At 36.8% G+C, this 21,767-nt stretch overlaps 1 long non-coding RNA gene across 3 annotated transcripts; it reads right to left on the reverse strand.

Annotated features, from left to right (window-relative positions):
• Positions 1-2,576: 2,576 nt before the first annotated feature.
• Positions 2,577-21,342, reverse strand: LOC308563927. 3 transcript variants are annotated; one of them, XR_013999868.1, is made up of 5 exons: positions 21,197-21,342; positions 10,542-10,692; positions 7,247-7,452; positions 4,120-4,198; positions 2,577-2,977 (listed from the first exon to the last, which is right to left on the reverse strand). It is a non-coding gene; the product is annotated as an uncharacterized lncRNA (long non-coding RNA). The 3 variants fall into 3 exon arrangements; XR_013999869.1 differs by lacking the exon at positions 2,577-2,977 and adding an exon at positions 3,018-3,484 and having other exon boundaries at positions 7,247-7,347; XR_013999870.1 differs by lacking the exon at positions 2,577-2,977 and adding an exon at positions 3,018-3,484.
• Between the last annotated feature and the right edge of the window lie 425 nt (positions 21,343-21,767).

Genomic DNA, 21,767 nt, shown 5'->3' on the forward strand with positions numbered 1-21,767 from the left:
GCTTACCCTCAGACCCTAGCTTGACTGGAGATTTAACTGCCTAGGATTTTGACTTGGCTGCCAGTTAGAGGTTTTCCCCCTTGGGACTTTGGTCCTTGCTTTCTTCATCGACCTTATCAATAGGAAACAGGGTGAGTCACTTGTTAATGGGTTAGTGGTGGTAAATACCAGGTAAATACCAGATACTTAGTTCCCAGGAAGGAACCCACAGCCACGCCTCATTACAAGAGCATGCTAAAAACATATGCTATTCCGTTATGATAAACCACTCTTCAAAACCTACTGGCATGCTGAGGCTGCTAACTACTGTTGGCAAAGGAACTGTAAGTTTGGTGCCAAAATGCTAAATCAAGTGAGATCGGATGCACAACAGGAGGGTGGCATGGCTGAACAAGAGGTGTACACCTGGAACCTCCTTATATGGTTACGTTTCTTGGGTTTAAAAAAAATTTTTACTTAGTTATTCTCAAGGAGTTCAGAAAAAAACATTAACAACAAACCTTTGATTTAACCCGTAGATCAGAGATCTTCTGGGAAAACTACTAGCTAATCTAGGAAAAGTCTGTTAAAGCAAAAGACAGATGTGTTTTCCACATGAAGGCTACTCCATCTGCAAGTTAATTTCCTGCATAGTTCCTTTGGTGACATACATATAGACAAGAGTAGTGTCTCTAAGCATATTGACGTTTTTGTTATTCTAAAACCCAGTAAACTCATATCAATAGTTCATTTCTTCTGTTTTGAATTATAAAATATAGTTTAAAAAAGATTTCAATAAGTTATTTAATAAGTTATAAGTAGGAATTTTACTTGATTCAAAAATGTTACAGGTTGAGGGTCCTCATATACCTTTTGAAAGAATATGGAGAGCATTTGGAAATCTTTAATCAATAGTAACTTTATTTATTTTTTAAAAATATATCTTTATTGATTTCAGAGAGAGGAAAGGAGAGGGAGACAGAGAGAACCACCAATGATGAGAGAGTCATTAGGGATTGAGCCCGCAGCCTGGGCATGTGCCCTGACTGGGAATCGAACCCTGATCGCCTGGATCCTAGGTCGATGCTCAACCGCTGTGCCATGCCCAGCCGGGCAATAGTAACTTTATTTATTAAAGTTAATTAAAGAGTCTTATTTTGAACAGTTGACTGAAGTCTCATGTCAAGAAAATTAAAATTTCTGGTTCCTTTTAGTGGGGAATGGTTTTAGAGATTAAGATCTGGTCACTAGGGGGATTTATTGCCACTATGATAGCTTTGCCTTAAGCCTTTCTGTGAACTAAACTAGGACATATGTGCAGGTATATAGTCATATATGTATACATACCTATATACACATATGCTGTATGTATATGTACATAAACATACATAAATTTAATAAATATATATATTTACACATATTCATGCATATACTATATAATACTATATATTTTATATGCTATATAGTGTATATTATCTACATGCCATGTAATACTATATACTACCTTATATAATATAGTATATAATATTTACTCTCTATGTATTAGAAATCTTGAGTCCATGCTCATACTACTAATTCAGAACTATCCTCACAGGGTTAGCATATTAGTTTGTTCCCTGTAGCATATTAGTTTGTTCCTTCTTCCACAGGAGAAAGCTGTGGCTCCCAACAACCTTGGTACATTCCTTTATTTGCTGAATCCTATGATGGCTATAAGATAATTTCAGAATTTCTTTGCCCTACCACTAAAAAACAAACCTACTAAAAAGAGTCTAGGATGTGTTTGCTGTTCTGCACCCCTGCTTTATGCCTTTCCCAAGGCTGAGAGTTGAATACTGTGATTGTAGGTTATTTGGAGCAGTTCTTGCCATCCCCTCCTTGTAACGTTTTGTTTTTCTTTTGAAATAACATTGGATTCTTTTGTTTCAGTTTGCTTTCAGCTTTAGTTTTGATCCCCTTACCCTTTTATTGATTTATGTTTATTCTTTGAGTATGTAGAATATTAACATGTTTCAGGTCAAAACTATAAAAATAGGAATTCCCAGGGAAATGCCCCTTTCACCCTGTTCCCCTCACCCTTTGTAGGTAACCAAATTCACTGTTTTTAGGTTTCTCTTTTCTTGTTTCTCTTTGTAAAGCTCTGCAGCTCCATGTATGATTTCTTAGATTTCCTACTTCCCTGTCTTTTGTTACACAAAAGGTAGCATATTATATCTGCTCTTAGGCATTGTACCCTTAGTCACTTCACAATATCTTTGCTTCTCATGAGTTCATAGAGATCTTCCTCTTTTTTTTTTTTTTTATAGTTGACTTGGAACTTATAGAGCAGCAATGAGCTAGAGATTAAGGGAGGGGGAGAGAGGGGGGCTACTGCTATATGATGTGGGGATTTGGGGGGAAAAGATGAGTAAAAAACATTTTTTGTGAAGTTTTCTCTCTGGGTTGTGAGGTGGAGTTCACCCTATTTCCTTACCCTCTAAGAAAACTTTCCCAAAAGGCCACTTTTTTGTTGCATTAGCCATGTCACGTCACTGCAGTAGGTTCGGAAGTGGAACAAGAAGGTGGATTTTATTTGAATTACAGGAGAGGATCAATGATATCACAGTGGGTCACTTAAAAGTCCCGTTTCAACTGTGGCTGATGTTACAGATCTGGCTGGGTTTTTGCCAGGTCTGGCTGGGCTGTGTGAAAAGAGGCAGGAGAAGTCCAAATCCCTGCACTCTGGGAATCTGAAGGCTCGTCCTAGACAGGGAGAGCCACAGAGTCAGGACTGCCATACAAATTTCAGTGACAGCCCAGGACCCAGAGGGTTAGATGCTGGCATCTGAGCCGGTCGCTGTGCCAGAATCTGAGACCTGGAGATGAAAGGAGGCCCAGACATTTCAAGAGTAAACAGGGAGGGACTCAGGATGATCCTCCAGCCAGAACAAGTGCTGCTGTGCATGGCTTCTTTTGAAGTTCTGGTGGGGGCGTGGTGGGTCAGCTGAGTTTAATGAACCTGAGATACAAACATGTAGAAATTCAAGGACTGAGATAGAATGCCACAGAAAAGGTCCAGAGAGGGAGTTAAAGGGAGTAAAAATATCAATGTGAAGGGAAAATATTTGACTTCCATTTTTTATTTTTATCTTGGAAAGAAATCTAAAATAGTGTGACGAAGCAGCCTGTTGAACAAATTATAGAATACCCAGGCTCAGAGTCCTGTGTAGGAACATCTGAAAAACTTAATTACATTTTAAATATCAGGTAGTAAATGTAAGTAATTTAGTTCCTTGAGAGGTTAAAATATGCCTAGATTCCAGTATAAATTCTTATACGAGTGATTTGGAAATAGCTAAGAGAAAGTAGAGGCACTCAAATAATTTTTCTCCTTTTTGGGTAAGATAGAAGATTGATAGTTGATAGTTTATAGTTGACAAATTACAAAGCATGTCTCCCATTTCTTTCTCTCTTTACTCCTTTCCTCTTTCACCGTTAAATTTGTGACAAATGTCTGTAATAAAACCTGAAAGCCAAAACAAAAATATGCTTAGCAAAATTTGTCAAAGGGCTATGTTTAAGGACCATTATTTAAAGTTAAAAAATAGAGCAGGAGCTAATTTTAAGTAGTCATAAAATTTTTTTCTCAGTTTGTTTTTGTAATACAGGGTGGGGCAAAGTAGGTTTACAGTTATATGTGAAACAGAGCTTATTCTTGTATTATTATTTATTAATTATTGTATTATTTTCCATACAAACAACTGTAAACCTACTTTTGCCCCACCATGTATCATTCTTAACCTTTCTTGTGCCCTGGACACCTTTGGCTGTCAGGTAAACCCTAGGAACTTCTCTAAATAATGATTTTAAATGGATAAAATAAAATACACAAGACTACAAAAGAAACCAATTATACTGAACTATAGTTAGAAGGGGCAGAAATAGGGTGGAGGGGGATCAATGGAAGGAAAAAGGGGGACAACTGTAATACTTTCAACAATAAAGATTTTTTTGAAAAGGCAATGTAATAATCCCACCAAAAAACTAAAAATTGTGATATATTAATATATAATATCTTTAAAATTAATATATCAAATAACAGAGAAGTAACTATAGGTCCATTATAATGACTAATATGATTCTGATAAATATTGTACTCACTTTGGCAGCTTATATACTGATATGATGAATATAAATAATGTTTTGTGATACCTGCAGCAATGATGTGATATGACAATACCTGAAAAAGTCAAAGTTATTGTTATCACTACTATGTTTTGTTGTTTACACTCAAAATTAAAAGGCATTCTATATTGCAATTAATGAAAATAAATATGTAAATTTTTCCTATACACATTCACAGATTCTCTGAATTTTATGGGTTATAGACCCCACATAAGAATTCTTGCTCTTAGGAATAATTATATTTTACATCTTAATAGGAAAAATATAGATCCCACTCCCATGTTCATTGCAGCATTATTCAGAATAGCCAAGATATGGAAACAACCAACATGCTTATCAACAGATGTGTAATTTTAGTGATTATATTTCTCATTTCTAGGAATTTTATTTAGAAAAAAATTGGTAATTTTTATGTCTCATTGTCTTTTACATATTTTTGTACTTATTTATTTTTAAAAAGTACTTATCCCATTTATTTAATATTTTGACTACTTGTTAAAATGTATTATTTCTATTGACTTCCATGCATAGTGGCTGGTTTATATTGTGTATAAACACCACGTGCCTTGCTACCCTATCTGTGGGAACTCTCATGCCTGAGTTTAAAGTGCTTTCCTCCAGAAAGAACTTTTATTCTGTCAGGTGCTGGGGTGGGGGAAGACATCACCACTCAGGAATCTTTTAAATTGGATTTTCAGCTTTTTTTTTTTGTTTTTAAGGTCCACATAGGTATTGTGACCAGAAGGTTCTAAATCTGTATGAGAGCAGGATTGTGGCTAGTAACTTTCTGGGTAGTCATTTTTTTCCCACCCAGATATAAAGGTGAGACAGGAAAGTATCTCAATGCCCCTTTGAAGATGTGACCTTTTGGGAATCCTGGCTTAGGATTTCCCCCCCCACTTTATTGGTTCCCTGATCCTTGGTCTACTGTGGGCTGGTAGATGCCCACAAGACAAATTCTAGCTCAAGCCCTGGCTTACCTCTCTGCAAATGTGTTTTCTCATTGTTTTTGGCCTTGAGAGTCTCCCTGACTTTCTTCCATACTCAGCCATACATTTGTTTTTTTTTAAATTATTTTATCAGCCATTTTTTAGAGTATTATTCTCTACTGGGAGGCTTTCTTTGGATACCTAGGGAACCATATTGTCAGATTCAGTTCTGGTTGACTTTTTATCCTATTTAATATTTACAATAATACTTTGAGATTGTTCTTATGTCCCCTTTATTATAAATGTAGGAAAGAGAATTAGCAAGAACATCTAACTTGCTCAACAGTATACAGCAAGTTAGTGGCAGAACTGGGGTTTAAAACTATGTCTGCCAGGCCCCCAATGCTCATGTTCTTTCCTTACCACTGCCCTGGATTTTGTTCTGGGCCTAGACATAGCATTCTACCACATGCATTTTATTAGATACTGGGTCCATTCCGGCAGAGGTTTTTGTCTGATTTGTCCCCTCACATATATCCAGCATTTAAAGTGGAGTCAGCACATAGGAGAAGGTTAATAAATATTCATCAGATCGATAAATAATTGGATTTTTATGCTTACCATATTATCTTCATAATGATAACTTTTGAGGCTGTGTAACATACCATTGAGTTGATTAATTGGGGCAGTGTATTTTTAACTTATACTGAGATATTGTAAACATCTGTTTGAGAAGTGCAAAAATTCTCAGGAACTGGTCAATTACTTTCTTCTTGCCCAAGTCCTTTTCAGTGTTTTTATATTTTGGGTTTTTTTTCTCTCTCTCAGATTCCTGCATTTCAACTTTCCACTTTGGGCTGGTGGGCTCCCTGCTCCTGGTTTTGAGGGTTTTGCTGGGGGTTTCCCTTTAAACCCCAGCACTGTTCTCTGTAGAGATTAGTCACAATAGCAACGTGATCTTAAGCATTTTTTTCTGTTGTGCTGCTGATTGTGAAGCAAAATAAAAGGGCAGACTATTTATAAGTCCAGTGGTTACAGGTGCAGAGAATAGATAAGAGTTTAGCTTTGTACAGGCTGAGAGACCATTCTTACTAAATTTTCTTGTTTGGACTCTTCTAGTGTAGTCTCAAATTTAGAGCCAGGTCTGGGGTTTTATATAAAGCATGTACCAGAGCTGAACTTACTCCCCCTGCCTAAGTTGCTTGAGAATTCTGTTATTGTCAGTCCATATCACTGAGTTTTTTTCAGTCAACAACCGTTTACTAAGTACCTGCTATGAGCTAACACCATGATAGGAGGTGATAAAACTGGAGAGTTCAACAATAAAATCAGCAATGCGTAAGAATACTTGCGATGGCTGATGTATGTGCTAAGTATCTAGATAGGTGAGCACGGAGCAGAGCGCTGCTGCTTCTGGAGTGAGCAAGGGTGGCTCCAAAGACTTGTCTTTTAGCTGAGGCTGCCCTTACCTTCCCCGGTTATCCCCAGATGGCCTTGCCGGACTCAGTCTTTCTCAATACTTTTCTCTTTCTCTCTCCTTTTCCACCAAGTTTGGATTTGTAGCTATTAATTGTTAATAGGTACCATTAATATTTATAATTTAATATTAATAATTATCATTTATAATTAAGAGCCATTTATTCCTCCAGGAGGAGAGAAGGACGGCTCTGGTTCTATCTTCTCCCTCCCTCCCTGGTGATTGCTTTTATTAATTTAAGTCACTCAACATGCATGGTGATCCTGGAAAACACTTTTTTCCAGTTTTTGTCCCTGAAATTCTTTCTTATCTATTTTATTCAAATCTCCCAAATTCTTTGAGGCCCAATTACTTTTGTTTATTTGTTTGTTTATTTATGTAGGGTTTTTGTTTTTTTTAAAATTCTTGCCCATTATAGTCTCCCTTGCCTCTCAAATTATAGAAGTATTGCATATGCCAGTCTTTGGTAAATTAGCTATGTTTGATCCTACTACATATGCAGTATTTTTATCTTGAACAACTTTGGTATTTTTAAAAGATAATGTGTGTGAAACTTTCTTACCTCAATTTATTCTTTTTACCTCAAGGGTTAGAAGCTATTTATGTCATTTTGTCATTGTACATGGAATTGTGCTTCATGGGCTTGTATTTAGATTTAAGATGTTAATACACTCAAAAATAATACTAAAGTGCTTACCTTCACAGGATAAATGTTGAATAGCACAAGTTCAGTCTTTTCCCCCCGCTTCTTTTTAAATTTCTTTCTCTTTCATATTCCATATTCATTCATGCTTATTTCTGTGACGGGAAATTCAATGTATTTATGTTCCCCACACTTGGCAGGCACAGGGTGTACACAAACTAATAAGACACGGAATCCACGATGAAAGATGGGAGGACATACTGTTGGAAATATTGAGAAACAATATTGTGCAATTTTTGTCCAATACATATTTCATGATGGGTTTGACTCTTTCTTTAATGTCTGTGAACCATCTACTACTTTGAAGAATTTGTTACTGATTCAGATTTTCTGCCTTAGGGCCTTAAGCTTTGGTGACAGACATGTTGAATTTTTTATAAACCTGAGTAAGATACAATATCTGTTTTGAGGCTTAATGCAATGCATTTGAGAAAATTGGGTTTTCTGTAAGGAAATAACCCCCTATCATCCTGACCCCAGGCAATGAGTTTCAGGCTCATTTAGGAAACCTGATAATCCTTGCTGCCTGTTATCTCTGAGTGTGACTGAATTGAGTTGAATAAATATTTACTGAGAGGAGCCTCCCAGCTTCTGCATTAGGTTTGATGCAGAGGTCAGCTGTAATGGGGGAGGAGGGCCATCAGAAGAGACAGGAAAACTCATGGTGGCAAGAGAATTCAGGAGTTTGTGTTGGCTGTGGTCTTAGAAACATTTCAGGGCATAGTGAGGAAGCAAGTTGGTATACTATTTCCAAAAGGGCTGGGAATACTTGGCTGGAAGTGGCAGGTTACATATGACCAACACAATTGGGCCTTGGCTTCACATCCAGTAATGAGTCAGTGTCAGGTGAGGTGCTGACGCACCGAGTGCTGTGCCAGCAATTGTGTGCTGCCCTGAAGAACAGTCTCCATCTGATCTCTGGTTGTAAGATGACCCGGAGGGAGTCTGAATTGTGGTGCTCCCTGAAACCTTTAAGCACAGTTGGCTTCAGCAAGTTTTCTCCTGGAAGGCATGAAGAACTGAGAGGGCCCCCATCCTACTGCCAAATCATAAAACATTCCCATTTGTTTCTTATGGTGTTTTAAGAGACACATGGCATATAAAGGCCATGTGAATATTTTTCTCTTGGTTTTGGAAATGGTATCTATTGAAGCTAGGAAGTGTGGCTACGAAGGTTCTTTGACCACTTGATTTCCATCTGGGATTGAAATCCCTGTCAGAACTGTAAGACAATGCAAATGTAAAGCATAATCTATTACTTGAAAAATAAAAGATGGGTTGGGGAAAATTATACCACTGTCACCTTTTTAACCTTTTTATTAAGATGCTAGCAGTCGTAGGCAGCATATAACTCTCGGGCTGGGCCTATATCAGTGATTTTCAAATTAGATACCAGTTGGATGGAAGTAGGGATACAGTGGTGTCAATTAGGGCTGGACACAATAAATCCTAAAATCTTTAATTTATGTCTTATGTATTCTTTTAACAAATATGTCTTAAGCACCTACTATATGTGAGGCTCTGTGTTAATTCTTGTCAAGAGATATAAAAATATATAGTCTTGCATGCCTTTTAATCACATGTCAAGAATGGCGAGTTTCAAATTCTTTTTCTGAGATTTGAAGATTTTCTCCTATTTCTCTTTTCCACTGCTTCTTAAAATCAGAATCTCTATGCTATTTGAGTATGTAATATGCAAAGTAAAGGAAGGTTTATTTCTGACTCTGAACTGGTTTCAGAACAGTTTTGAATAAACTTTTCAATCAAGGTGCTATAACAGTGGTTAAGGCATGAATAGAACATATATTTTGTGAAACTTATCACATGCCTGTTTCCAAGCAGTATTTATAATAAGGCAGGCAGTGTTGATTGCCCCCATTTTATAGATGGTGACACAGATGTTGGGTCACTTGACTATGCTGGTTGAGTTGCAGAGCCTGGACTGAAAAGGGGAGTCACTGCTCTTCCCCCTGCATTACGCTTCTCCTGCAAATACAAGGCAGCTGGATGTAGCCATTCTTTTCAAACTCCAATCAAAGTGACTCTTCCGCAGTTGGAGTTATTGTTTGAAATATTTTTCTATAAGAAAATGGAGATATTATGACAAATAACATGGTTGAAGAAGACACATACCTTGATCTGAAAAGATATCTGCATGTATTCTGATCATCTTGTAAACTACATGCAATCAATTTTTAATTTATCTTTTTTAAAGCTTAGGTTGCCTTTATGGATACAGTTTTCAAAAGTCTGGCATTGTCGACACTTGTTTTACTTTAAAATTTGTTTTCAGAAGAACCAGAACTTCCCAATTTTGGTGTAGTAGTGTTTGTTGATTAGTTATTATGTGCTAATGGAACAGACACTGTTATATGTATTCTTTTTAAGCTGTCACAACAACCCTATGAGAAAAGTACTATGATTATCTTCACGTCGTAGCTAAGAAGATTGAGACACAGAGAAGTTAAGTGACCCGTCCAAGGTTATACAGCTAGCATGTAAGAAAACTGGGGCTTGAGCTTGGGCTGATTGGCTTCAGAGCCTGTTTTTCACCACCTTATAATGCTCTGTCTTGGCACTGCAGTGATGTGACCATTCTTAGCTCACTTAATAGCGTTCATCTTTCGATTCATTATTTGTGAAAAGAGATTGCACTAGGTAATTAATTTACTTAGCAGTACCCCTTATTTACATGCATGCCTTTATAGCAGTACCCCTTATTTACTTAGCAGTACCCCTTATTTACATGCATGCCTTTATATGCATGCCTTAGCAGTACCCCTTATTTACATGCATGCCTCACCCCATAGACATAGGATCCTAACCTTACACATAGTATTACTATTGTCTTCATTTTACATATGGGAAATTAGGACTTAGGGCAAGTAACTGCTAAGGTGACATGGCTGGTATAAGGACTGGGATTCAAACCCAAGATTTTAATCAATATGCTTTACTGCCTTTCCTTTTTAACGGCTTATGCAGTCTCAAAAGTGCATACACTGAATCCTGGCTTTTTCTTTCTAAGTCATAGTGATGCTATGTTTGTTTCATAAAGCCATTAATTTATAGTTCTCCCAAGAAATGACCTTAGTCTCCAAATGGCAGCAAAGGTTTGGGAACCATTGACATAGATAATATCAGTCTTAACAATGAAACATTGTGCTATTAATATTATATATTTTTTTGAGGAGTCACATGTGTAGCAAACAGGATGTAACAGGACACTTTAGGCAAGCTGTTGTTAACCTAGAAGACTGAAAGGGATTACATTCTCATTATTACTCACAGTTAGTCCCCAAATATCTGTGTATGTTCAGTTTCTCCGTTTCTTCAGCTCGGCAGGAAGTTTTAAAGGACCAAACAGCATGCCCTTCCGCCCCTGGCATACTCACAGGCTATTTTGGGGTGAGTCATCGGAATTCTGTGGTTTGTGTATCCTGAAGGGAGAGAAGAGACACTGAGTGGTTTTATTTGAAACAGCTAGTTGGAAAAAAAATTCTTTGATAAAAGTTCAACATTAGGTAAGAAATGCCTGCGGAAGGATCTTTCCATTGTTATGAATATTTGTGACTATTACACAAATTTAATTCTTCCGCCTGTTCATATTCACAGCCTGACCTCTTGTGCACAGAAGCCCTGTTCTGGTGTTTAGTCGGCATAATTTACAGAGAATAAACAATGGTTGGAACAACTCTCCTGTCCTTGGAGTCTCTGCTTCCTTGTGTCAAAGTAATGCTCCAAGTTGGATAGAGTTGTAGATTATGGAAGCAGACCAGGCCAAACCTCGGAGGTATGGTAGATAATATCACCAGTATTATAATTGTGGATTATGATTAAATCGTTACAATAGTAATCCTAAGGGGACATTCCAATCATTAAATATATACATGTTTTCCTATTTCATCAGGTAAAGAAACTGATTATTAGTGGAAGAAGGAAGAGAATACAAGTTAGTTGGGTATTTATGGTGTAACAAGACTCTAAAATGTCTCATAAAGAGGATATGAGACTTAAAATTATTTGGATCTGGGGAAAATATTACTTTCAGAAGTTGAAGTGAGCCTATGGTCTACAGCATCAGTGGTCCATAAGACAGGGGTATGGGGAAAGGAAATGGTGATGTTTGACACCCGTGCTCGATCAGTTATTCATTTGATTATGACCACCTGATTGGTGACTGTAGATGGAAATAGTCATGCAGGACAACTAGAAGTTGGTTCTCATATTGAGAGAGTTAAAACAATGCCCAGTGTTTTGAAGTATAGAGATAATACTCTTTGGTTTTAAAAAGGTTTTATATGGAACATGAATAGGGCATTACATAGCAATGAAATACGCAATGAGTAAGTGCTCCTGTTTTAATTCCCTCTCAGTTTTCTAATTATGTCAAGTATAAGTTTCAGTTTGGCATTAGTGAGATTTTAACTCTCTTAGAGCAGGCAACCACATCTCTCTAGATTTGAATAACTACTTATTCATAGCACTTCTTTGTTTACATTTTATTTCATGTCTAGTGAAATTGGTTTTCCATTTACATGGAACAGACTTAAAAAAATGAGTTGACTTAAAAAATATTAACTAAATAATAATACAAGTGGTGGGTTCAATGGGTCATGGGGGACTGACCTGAAGAGGTTACCCAGTATATAAAACTTTATAACTTTGGCAGGGCAGATGAAAATAGAAAACAGTTTGTTTAAGTCCTACCTGCTTATCCAGAGTGGTGCTGCTCAAAGTGTAGTCCATAGACCAGCAGTGGTCTGTGAACATTTGCCCATCTGGAAGGAGGTGAGTACAGAAATTGCAAGTAATCACTTAGAAACTTTTGAGCTGATTGACACTGCTTTGACATCTGATTATATAAAGTATTTTTCTAGTAACTTATCTTTATTATATTCTGCCAAAGTATCAGAAAAGAAATCTGATTCTTTGAGAAACACTGATGTAGAACATACGTTTAGAACAAAACATAACTAAGGAATGTCCCAATCTTTTTATGGTTGTATCCCCAGGATCCAGCACAGTGTCTTGCATATAGTAAACACTCTATATGTACTTGCTGAGTGAATGAATGAATGAGCTATGGTGTTTGGCGGGCAGATCTAATGCAATCACCAGAGGGTATACTCTATTACAGTGCAGTAATAGTTCATTATGCTTTTCCAGGCATCTCACAACACCCTCCTGTTCCCTTTATTCTGATTATATAAACACCAAGTGAACTTCTAAGTATTAATTAGGTTGTCAATGTGCCTTGACTCTAAGAAGTTACCTTAATTTAAAATAATTTTTAATTCTGAGCTGTTTTACAATAACAGGAAGGATAGGTTGGGTTATGTTTCAGTAACAACCCCAATATCTCAGCAGCTTAACCAAACAATCATTTCTTTCTTTCTCACACACATGCCCAAAAAAGACTGGCCTGGGCCTTTGCTCTGTTTAGTCATCTCAACCTGTGAGTCCATAACAACCATATCAGGGGATGTTGCAAATCACACCTTGTCTGTCAGCCTGGAAGTGACACATTTCACTTCTATTTATGTTGTTTTTTCTTGGCTAAAGTAATGAGCATATCTAATATAAATGGGGTGGGTAAAAGCAATCTTACCATGTACTAGGAAAGTGGAGAGCCAGGAATATTTTATATTTTATGGAGAGTGCTAATAACCAACATATACACCCACTGATTGTGAATTATATTAACAAGAGTTATTCCTTCTTTGATTGTCCTCTTGTACCATCAGGAGTTTCTGCATTTTCACATCTCTGGACTGAATCTTGAACGTGATGACTTCATGAATGCAGGACTGTTTTAGGTAGAAGGAGGGCCTCTGCCTCAGCCGTTAGCACACTCACTTTAGCAGCTTTGTTTTCTGTTCTTTCTATAATACCAATAGTGACCTCTGCCAGAGATTACGAACTCCTTTGGGTCAAATTCTCTCTCCACCAACCAACCAAATTTTAATGCTGACTATATCTTTCCATAAGAATGCAGGCAATTGGCTTTAGATCTTGGCCAGGGAGATTTCTTCTAGTGAAATTTAAAAATGACTATGAACATAAACTTTTTTTTTTTTTTAATATGTCTTTATTGGTTTCAGAGACAGGAAAGGAGGGAGAGGGAGAGATAGAAACATCAATGATGAGAGAGTCGTCATTGATCAGCTGCCTCCTGCACGCCCCTGACTGGGGATCCAGCCCGCAACCCGGGCATGTGCCCTGACTGGGAACTGAACTGTGATCTCCTGGATCCTAGGTCAATGCTCAACTGCTGAGCCATGCACAGCCAGGCTAAACTTTTTTTTTTTTTAATCCTTACCCAAGGATATTTTTCTCATTGCTTTTCAGAGACAGAGAGAGGGAGAGAGGGAGAGAGAGAGGAAAAGAAACATCAATGTGAGAGAAACACATCAATTGGTTGCCTCCTGCACACACCCTGACGGGTGGAGGATTGAGCCTGCAACCAAGGTACATGCCCTTGGCCGGAATTGAACCCAGGACCCTTTAGTTTGAGGGCCAATGCTCTAACCACTGAGCCAAACTGGCTAGGGCTCAACATAAACTTTTTATAAATATTCTTATGTGAGACTGTTAGACTGAAGCAGGTTCTAGGAGGCTGATCATTCCTGAGAAAATCAAGCATATCAAGTTTCTAGAACTGCAAACCTGAGCAGTACATTCTAATTCCCCTTCCTTCCTTCCTTCCTTCTTTCCTTCCTTCCTTCCTTCCTTCCTTCCTTCCTTCCTTCCTTCCTTCCTTCCTTCCTTCCTTCCTTCCTTCCTTCCTTCCATCCATCCATCCATCCATCCATCTATCTCTTCTCTCTCTCTCTCCCTTCCTCCCTGCCTCCCTCCTCCCTTTCCTCTATCATCTATCTATCTATCTATCATCTATCTATCTATCTATCTATCTATCTATCTATCTATCTATCTATCTATCATCTATCTATCTATCTATCTATCTATCTATCTATCTATCTAATCATCTATCTATCATCTCTCTATCTATCAATCATCTATCTATCTATCTATCTATCTATCTATCTATCTATCTATCTATCATCTATCTATCATCATCTATCTATCATCTCTCTATCTATCATCTATCTATCTATCTATCTATCTATCTATCTATCTATCTATCTATCTATCTATCTATCATCTATCATCTATCTATCTATCTATCTATCTATCTATCATCTATCTATCTATCTATCTATCTATCTATCTATCTATCATCTCTCTATCTATCTATCTATCTATCTATCTATCTATCTATCTATCTATCTATCTATCATCTATCTATCTATCATCTATCTATCATCATCTATCATCTATCTATATCGGTCTATCTATCTGTCATCTATCGTCATCTATCTATCATCTATGTATATCATTTATCATCATCTGTCTATCCACTTCCAAGGCAGGACATATCAATATATCTAGATTGGGCTGGAAAGGATACTTCTGTGGTTCATGAAAACTTTTACTCTCTGATGGAATAGAAAACATCCTAACTCCTTACAAGTGTTTCTTCATAATTTTCTTTCAAATTTACCTGGAAATAAAGGATTTGCTTTTAAAAGATAACCTTTTTGCTTCTCTTGTTAACACTATTTGGACTTCCAAAATTGGTAGAATTTGAATAGAGATGGGTGAAATCTAACAGCATACTTGAAAAATCCAAGATTTTTAAAATTATAAATAAAAATAAAAATATCAATGTCTGCCTCTGTTTATAGACAGATGCAGAGGGATGCAGAGCTTTGAGACTTCTGAATGGGATCAGTATAAGCTGTAGGTTACTGAGCTTCTCCAAAGCCACTTTGAAGAGCTTTTCCCTGCAGCTGCCTGTATTGAACACATTAACAGACTGATTTCCAGACCTCTACAGGACTGTGCCAGTGGGCAGACTAAATCACCCAGCTGAATGGCAAGGTGGGGAGGGATCTCTTACCACTCCTCAGTCAGCTGTTGCACATCTAGACATGTAGCTAATCATTTATTAGCCTCCAATTTTGGAGGCTGGCTCTAGCCGATAAGCCTCATAAAAAGCTAACAAGGAGATGCCTTTGATAAGGTGGTAAATCATTAAATAGAGAAATGACCAGTTGATTTATGACTTACTGGAATACTTTAGACTGTGAAAGATAAACCCCTATTTCTGTTTTGCAAGTGATATATCTCTACTGTTTCTTGAAAAAATTAAACTTGGGTTACACAGTGTCAAAAAGGCACATTTTCACCCAGTTCCAGAGATTCTGCTTGAGCTGCTCACCTCAAATTTTATTTCTCCCCATTCATAGAAACTATACTTTTAAGTTCCTTCAAACAGGGCCTGCATCTATAGAGTGGTATTGGCATGGTAAGTGCCCTGTGAGTGTCTTTTGGTTGTGTGCATTAGTCCCATGTTAAAAATGTAGGATTATATAAACAAAATATAACTAAAACATAAAAGACTGTCCTCTTTCTTTATCACACCCTTCATATTCCTGTTCCAGGGTCTTTGCGCTTGTCATTCCTTCCATCTGGCACACCTTTCTCTGAGAAATTGCTGTGGCTTAATCTTTCAGATCTCTGTTCATATGTCTCCTCCTTAGTGACCCTTTAGTCTAACAGCTTATTTGGAGCATCACTCCCCCCACTCCAGCCTTGTGTTATTTCCTTCCTAAAACTGGACAGCGCTCCTGTTCACTCATTTACCTATTTATTGTCTTTCTTCTGTGTTAGAATGTAAATCCCATGGACGGGGTGGTGGTGTGGGAAGGGCTTCGTGCTCTGTACAGCTGTTTCTCTAGCACCTGGATGCATACCTGCTTTCTACCCAGTGAGCACTTATTAAATACTTTTAAGAAGGAAGGAATGGATAAGTGAATGGATCAGTTAGTTAATCCACAAGACAGGAAAATTGCTCTGGCTCCCATGAACATGATTTTTTTTTTTTTCTATAAACTTAGTTGGTTGCAGTAAAATCAGAGGTTGCAATAACTTCTTGCGATCTGTAGCGCTATAATGGTCACACAATAGAGGCTTCTCCTCTTATGAGGATAATCATTTCAAAGTTCTTCTGTTCTCACTATGTGGTATCCATACTTGAACTAAAGTGGATTTTAAAAAAGGATTTGATGTGGGGAATGCAAGGATCTTAGAATAATGGAGTAAATTCTGGTACCAAATGTTACCTTTTGTCAGTTTGTAGTGAGAAAATGTTAATTTCTTAAGGAACAAAAATGAAGCCTTTTAGACATAGCTAAAAATTCTCAAAGTGAAGTTCTAAACTTCAGATTTTTGCATATAAACAGACTTTGAAAATTCATGACAGAAAGGTATATTCAAAAAATACTGTGAAAATTTGAAAATGAAATCTCTTTCCTAATCCTAAACAAACTATTCTAACATGCTGAGAGGTGAGACTCAAAATGCAGCACAGCACGTCTTCTGCTCCTTAGGAAATTTCTTCTCCATAAACAAACTCTGAAACAGTCTTTCTGAACTCAACTGCCCATTCCCAGACGCATGTCTAGAGTGGGCAGGAGAGCAGGACAGACAGTTTTGAACCTGAGCCTGGGAGAAGCGCTGAATGTATGTCGCATGTCACCTCTCAGTGTAGCTACAAATCTATAGAAAGAAATTAGAAAAACACAATCAAGTCAATCCAGGACTTCGAAAATCCTCAGTTAGAATAAATGTTCATCACCCAATTCTGGGGACTATTTTCTCCCCTGATCACATAGGTAGGCAGTTCAGAAATATTTGTGCCAGTGTTTTCTTGGGAGCAGATAAAAATGGTAGAAATTATGAAGAATAGCTACTCGGAGGCAATATCATTTTGTGATAAAATATAACTTCTAGTAGTGTTTAGCTGAGCATCTCCTAGGAATACACATAATTTTGTCATGATTTTATTAGGCATACATAAAAATTTCTGTAAATGACTGTTATTTACACTCTCAGGTCAAGGCCTTCAGGGGTCACTTAGGGAAAGTGTGTGGAGGGGGAGGTCATGACATGTGAGAGCAGGAATCATGTGTAAGACACATTATGTAAACATGGTACAGTTACATGCCCATCCGGGCGTGGCTCAGCGGTTGAGCATCAACCTAGGATCCAGGCGATCGGGATTCGATTCCCGGTCAGGGCACATGCCCGGGTTGCGGGCTCGATCTCCAATGACTCTCTCATCATTGATTTTCTGTCTCTCTCTCTCCCTCTCCTTTCCTCTGTCTGAAATCAATAAAGATATATTTTAAAAGCAACAACAACAACAAAAAAACATGGTACAGTTACAAATCAGTAGAATTAGGCGATGGGCACTTTCGCTTAAATAGCTGTAAGAACTCAAGAAAGCCACTTTCTCTGGTCCTCATTTGTCTAAGGTGTAGAGTGGGGCTCTGACCGAATGCAGCATTTCCATGCCATTTAACTTGCTATGATATGTGATTCACTTTCCAAGACAACAGCATTTTTATGTGTGTAGTTTTATCCAGGTGAAAAGAGATTGCTTCCTATCTTTATTTTATAACTAACATCTTTTCTGATTACAAATGTATTTCATAAAAATAGTTGCTTCAACCTTTTGTATTAATTAAACATTTTACAGGCATTATAAAATGCAATATTATCCAACCATTAAAAAAGAAGGAAACCCTGTCATTTGCAACAGTAAGGATGAATCTGGAGGACATTATGGTAAGTGAAATAGGTCAGACACAGAAAGATAAATACTACATGATCTGACTTATATGTAGAACCTAAAATAGTTGAACTCATAGAAACACTGGGTAGAATGGTGGTTGCCAGGGCTTGGGGGTGAGGGAAATAGGGAGAATTTGGTCAAAGGGTACAAAGTTTCAGTTTTGCAAGATATATAAGATCTGGAATTATAATGTACAGCCTAGTGACAATAGTTAACAATTGTATAGTTTTCTGCCTATAATTTGCTAAGAGTAGATCATAGCTGGTCTCATCAGAAATTTAAAAAGGTAACTCTTTGAGGTGATGACTATGTTAATTACTTTATTGTGGTGATCACTTCATAATGTATATGTATATCAATATGTCAAGTTATACACTTTAAGTATATACCATTTTTATTTGTCAATTATACATCAATAAACCTGAAGAACAAAAATAGCCTAATCAACCTGCCAGCCAGACTCTTTAAAGAGCTCAGCTAGGGATGCCTTGCAATGTAACAAGAGCTAGAGGATTTTTTTTTATTACCTCAGAAAATTCAGGCAGCAACAGAAATTAGAAAAACAAAACACATGCAAATATTTTTTAACTTTTATGATTCAAATCCATTCATGTATTGATTTGGCAGTTATTGATGCTAAATGCCAGGGTGTGAAGTTATTAAAGAAACAGACATGGCTCTTGCCTTTATAGAAGCTGCACTCCAGTGCTAGATTTATTCTAATTTTCATTAGTTTTCCTTGATACTTTAGTTGTTTAATAAAGTATGTTTATGATTTCCCCCAACTCTAACTTCTTATAATAATTATTTTTAATGATTCCAAATACAATTGCATTGAAGACATAGAACATAGTTTGAATAATCTTGACTGAAATTTACAGAATTTTTGTGTAGATTGACATGTGGCCAGTTTTCATCACTTTTTCACGTATACTTGAAAATAATGTATATTCTCTGATCATCAGGTCTGTAGGGTTTAATTTGTGCCAGTTACATAAGTTATTATGTTGTTCAAATATTCTTTATTCCTATGGTTATATTGGTTTGCTTTATCTATTCATCATGTAGAAGGTGTATTAAAATTCCCCATTGATGGTGGATTTGTCAACTTTTCCTTGCAACCTTCTTAATTTTTTGTTTTATATGTTATGAGGTTATGTTAATAGCTATATACAAATTTAGAATTTTTGTATCATCCTGGCTAATTGAACCAGTCAAGCTCTAGATGACCACAACATTGGGCAACAGAATGGCTACAACATCATGTGAGACCCTGAGCAGGAACTACTCGGGTGAGCTGCTTCCAGATTCTTGACCCTCTGAAACTGGGAGAAACAACTAGTTGTTGTTTTAAATAGCTATGTTTTAGAGTAATTTGTTAAATGAAAATAGATAACATACTTTCATTTTCTCTATTTTTATTTTCTGGAACTCTAAGTGGGCAATTATTAGTCTTTTTCATTCAGTCTTCCACATCTCTTAACATATCTTTTCTAACTCTTCCCTCTGTGAACTATTAAGCACAACTTATTCATAACTAGCTCCTAGTTTACCAGTTCTTTCTTTAGCTCATTCTAATCTGCTGCTTAAATAATCTAGTGAATTTTAATTTTGGCAACTATATTTTCACTCTTGAAAGTTATTTAGCTTTCCTTACTTTTGTTCATTTTTGATAGCTTTTTCTTCCTCAGATGTGTCTGATCAAAATTTTTTTTTTTACTATTGAGGGAAATTGGATGAAGATGCTCAGAGTTTCAGAAAGGGTTGTGTTTCTTTTAGACAAGATCCTGGGGTGTTATCAACCTGGAGGAACATTTAATTTAATATATTTGCTTGTCCCAGGCCTTTCTAGAGGTATAAATTACCCCCCTCCAATTCTTCCTGGGGAGAAGTTTAGAATTTCAAAAACTTTAGGGGAGATTTTATTTTACTGAAGGCCTGAGACAGACAAGTTATAAATTAAATTTGCTTACCCTGTAGGCAGGGTTAGGGGGAAAGTGAGGGTAGAGTTGTTTCCACTCTCTCTGTATCTCCAGAAAGACTGGGTCAATTCTTCATCTGGGCATTTCTTGGAGCTGGTTTCTGGGTTTTTCCTTTAATAGGGCAGGCTTCTGAGAATGACCAAGCCCTCTGTGACTGGGCTGCCTGAGTGCAAAAGTCTACTATTCTATACAAAAATGTAGATAGTGATACTTCTTTATTTTATGTCAAATGTAACAATAGAATCAAAATTCAAAAGTTATTATTACTTTTATCTATTAGTTTTATTTTCAAGACCTACAGGCTTTGAGAAGTTTAGAAAGTGGTTTGTTGACGGAAGGAAAATGTCTCTTTACAGAGTAGCTTTAGTTCATTTATTCTTTTAGGCTTTATAAGGGAGACCCAGAGATAGCTACCAGGACCCTAGTGTAGTGAATTATATTTCTTAAACTGCTTGTGGTGAAGGATAATTTTTTCTTTTACTAATTCTTTTTCTTATACCTTCATTTAGTTTAAATTTATTATTCATTTTCCCTCTTACTCTTGATGTGTAACTTAAAAGGAACAAAGTTCATTAGTGTTGATTCAATTTATTGTTTCTCTTTTCCTCTCCTCCCTAATATAAGCAGGAGGGCAATAAATCTCCTCTGAGTACTGCATTGGCAGCATCTGACATTGAGAAGTGGACTCTCATGGTTTTGTTCTTTAACTATTCTGTTACATCTAAACTGTCTTCTCAACCAAAAGCTTATTTAAGAAGAATTTACTCTGCTGAATGGATTAAGAAAAGGAGCTGAAAAAGAGGTACAACCAGAGGAAGGAAATGGAAGAAGATAAAATGATTAGATGTTGATAATATGATATTAAGCCCAAGATAATCAAATGAAAAATTCTTAGAATTAGTAAAGGCTTAGTAAAAATGAATGGATACAAAATAAACATTCACAAAATGATCTCTTTTTTCCTCTATACCAGTGGTTAGAAAATAAAAGGGTGTGGGAAGCCCCATACATAATAGCAAATATAAAAAGAAAGCATCCAAAAATTAGATTACCTATTAATATTCAGAAACTATATGAAAATCACAAAATTTTACTATGAGTTATACAAGAAGTCAAACAGACCTGCCATGCTTGAGAATGAGAAGACTCATTGTGGTAAAAATGTTATCTTTTCAAATTAATTTATATATTTAGAGTAATGTCAATCAAAATCTCCATGGAACTTCTTAGAAATAGTGCCCAAATTATTCTGAAGCTCACCTGGGAAAATAAATGGAAATACTTCCTCCTGCCTCTCCTCCTGGAGAGATGGATATGTGGGCTGGGTGCGAGGCATAGATGCCAGGAAGGTGGGGAGACAGGCTGGGAGCAGAAGACCGGCCATCACCTGGGTCTTGTGACCAACTTTCAAATTGATCCAGGGCAAGAGTTGGGCATTTCAGCGTATTTCAGTCATTCAACAAATATTTAACGAACATCAGGCATGATTCCAGGAAGTAGGGATGGAGCAGGGAACAAAACAAAGCCTCACCTTCGGGGAGCTTAGGTTCTCGTTCAAGGGCAGACAATGAACTTGGGTTTTGAAGAATGATCTGTAAGCTTTATAAGGGAGACTTGGAGACATCTACCAAGATCCTAAAGAAATAAATTAGTGCTGCTTAAACTGTTTGTCTTAAAGGACATTAAAAAAATTCCAATCCATGGCTGACAAATATTTTTGGATGAATAAAATCTTTTGCTTTGATGATGTGGTATTACCAAAGGTCTCTATGCACGCTCAATTTTTGTTCTTATCTTGTTCAGAGGTCCTTGTACCATACTCAGTACACTG

This window comes from Miniopterus schreibersii (genome assembly GCF_964146895.1).
Source record: "Miniopterus schreibersii genome assembly, chromosome: 11".
Lineage (NCBI taxonomy): Eukaryota > Metazoa > Chordata > Mammalia > Chiroptera > Miniopteridae > Miniopterus > Miniopterus schreibersii.